This window comes from Capricornis sumatraensis, chromosome 16, assembly GCF_032405125.1.
Source record: "Capricornis sumatraensis isolate serow.1 chromosome 16, serow.2, whole genome shotgun sequence".
NCBI lineage: Eukaryota > Metazoa > Chordata > Mammalia > Artiodactyla > Bovidae > Capricornis > Capricornis sumatraensis.
The window spans coordinates 49876637-49879597 of record NC_091084.1 but is presented as its reverse complement, the minus strand read 5'-3'; the positions used below and the strand labels follow the sequence as shown (position 1 = coordinate 49879597).

Here is a 2961-nt window from a genome sequence, read left to right as displayed (position 1 = left end):
TTTAAAACTTTTCAAACAGCACCATAACAAGGTCTCTGGTTTCTGTCAACATTGAAACTCAATCACCCAAGCTTAACTTACATACTGGTAATGATATGATAAACAGCCCATAATTATTCCACCTATGCCTCTGTCTTTTTCAGAATTGTGCAGGCCCATAACCAGAAGTCCCAGCTGTATACCAAGTGTCCTGAAATGAATTCCCTGGAAAAAATCTCCTACCTTGTAGTGGTGTTTGTCATTCTCTAGTTTATTCTTAAAAAGAGACCATTTTTATGTCTCTAGAGAACATTAATATAATTGATTGCTGGATAAAACCCAAGATGGTCCAGGCAAGAACTGACCCAATATACTACAAGTTTGATCATAACATGTAAAGGGCAGCACTAGCATCCTCCAGAGTGACCCGCTCCTCTTTGGGTGTCCAAATGATTCTGCCCCCAATATCAAATCCTTCAGGGCTTCTAGGTAAACCAAACAGTCAGGACCTGACCCTGAAGAGCATCTTTAAAAGCCTGTGCTGTATCTCCTTTGTCTTAATGGAGTAGATGATGGGATTGAGCATGGGAGGCACAAAGAGGTAGATAAGAGACATCAGGGTGTGAACAGCATGGGGCAGGCCAGCACCAAAGCGATGTACCATGGACACACTCACCATAGGCACGTAGAAGATGAGCACAGCTAGGACATGGGACACACATGTGTTAAGTGTCTTGAGGCGCTCCCCTGGGGAGGCAATGGCTAGCACTGACCGAAAGATAAGTACATAGGAGAGAAGAATGAGGGTAGAGTCCAGGCCAAAGGTGAAAAGCACAATGAACAGTCCATAGTGGCTATTGAGGGAGACATCAGTGCATGCCAGCTAAATCATATCTACATGAAGGCAGTAGGCATGGGAAAGGATGTTCCGGGGGTGGCAAAAAGTTAATCTGTGCAGCAGCAGTGGGAACACCAAGATGAGGGCAAAGCTTCATAGAACAGTACACAGGCCCATGGCCACAATGCGGGCATTGGTGAGCACAGTGGCATAGTGCAGTGGGTTGCAGATGGCCACATAGCGATCAAAGCTCATGGCCAGAAGGATGCCAGACTCTGTCCAAGAGAAGAGGTGGATGAAAAACATCTGGGCTAAGCAGACATTAAAGGCAATCACCCGGGCCCGGAGGCAGAGGGTAGCCAGCACAGTCGGCAGTGTGGAAAAGGACACCCCCAAGTCGTTGACAGACAGTAGGGACAAGAAGTAGTACATGGGCTGGTGCAGACTTGGCTCCTCCTTAACAATGAGGAGGATCAGGATGTTTCCCACAATGGCGATGGCATAGAGCAGAAGGAGAGGAAAAGATAGCCAGGGCTCCATGGCCTCCATTCCTGGAAAGCCCATCAAGATAAAGATGGGAGCATCAGAGACATTGATCTTGAAGTTGCCCATGAGAGGCTGGGGACAACTGTCATTAGCCAGTATGACTTTTTGGAGAAATTACATCATATGTTTAAGACTATACTGTTCCCAGGGAGGAAAAGAAACACTTAGGTTCATAAATCATGATTATTCATAGATTTTATTCTTAAAATACACTGGGAGGATGACCAGAAGGTCATGAAACTCTAGTAGCTGAGAAAAAGAGGTCTTTCTTGACATCTTTCAGAAAAGAGTCAATAAGTACTCAGGGTGGTTGACCAGCTCTTTAAGTCTTACTGGTAGTCTTCTAGTTGACTTCCTTATGACCATTATCACAGCTCCCCTTCAAATGTGGATTGGAGAAAGTGTTCTTGCCTGGACAATCCCAGGGATAGGGGAGCCTGGTGGGCTGCCGTCTATGGAATCTCACAGAGTCGAACACCACTGAAGCGACTTAGCAGCAGCAGCAGCAGCAGCAAGAGATGTAAACACTTATATCCAACCTGACAGATGAAGAACCAAGGGTGCAAGGAAGGAAAAGGAATTACTCCAGGTTTTCTTGGGAAGCAGTTACATGACTAGAGCTGTAACTTAGCAATTCAGTTCCCATCCTGAGGTGACTTTGTGATCCAGAGTCCCACATTTCACACTGGAAGGATACATGAAGGAAGCCTGGGGAGTCAGCATGTCTCAAAAGGCATCATAGTCTTACTAGTAGAGCATATAGAATCAGAATGTTTGATTTCTACTGCTTTCACTTAATAGCAGTATGACATTAGGTTTGATTTCTACTGCTTTCACTTAATAGCAGTATGACATTAGGTTTGATTTCTACTGCTTTCACTTAATAGCAGTATGACATTAGGTTTGATTTCTAATGCTTTCACTTAATAGCAGTATGACATTAGGTAGATTTCTTAAACTCTCTTCTTCGGTTTCTTTATTTTTTAGATAAAGATAAAATAGAGTTGCCCTATGCATATACATACATGCTATATAAGATAAAAGGAGAGAGAGAAAAAAAAAAACTTGAACTTGGAACATGTCCCATCCATAGTAAGAATTATAGAAGTACTGCTATTATTATCATTTAAAAACATTTTTAGATGGAATATAAATTATATAGCATGCTTTCTTTGACAAAAGTCATGGAATATATTTACATTAAACTTAAATATGCATTTTAAAATCACATATTAGCACATAATAAATTATGGTAGAGACAAGCAAAAATAAATTGTAACAGTTTAAGAAAAATTAGGAGAGAAAAAATTATAACATGAAAAACATCCTATCCACTAACTTATTTTTCCTATGAGTACTTAAAAACAGCATTCTTTGATTTCCACAATAGATCATAATTTTTCATCTCACAGACTTTCAAAGTTCAACAAGAGTAGATGATGAGAAATGTTTCCTTGACACCGGACCAAATGAGGTTGTGAGAGGGGTGCTAAAAGGGTAATCAATGCATCTTGCATCTTTTCCTTTGTGCTCTCACACAGGGGAGTTTCAACTACCTGGGAAAGAAACTATATTTAGGAATATTTTATAATATTGCT

General features: G+C 41.2%; 1 pseudogene; it reads right to left on the bottom strand.

Annotated features, from left to right (window-relative positions):
• Window positions 1–481: 481 nt before the first annotated feature.
• LOC138092858 (olfactory receptor 51I2-like) lies at window positions 482–1429 on the bottom strand (annotated as a pseudogene).
• Between the last annotated feature and the right edge of the window lie 1532 nt (window positions 1430–2961).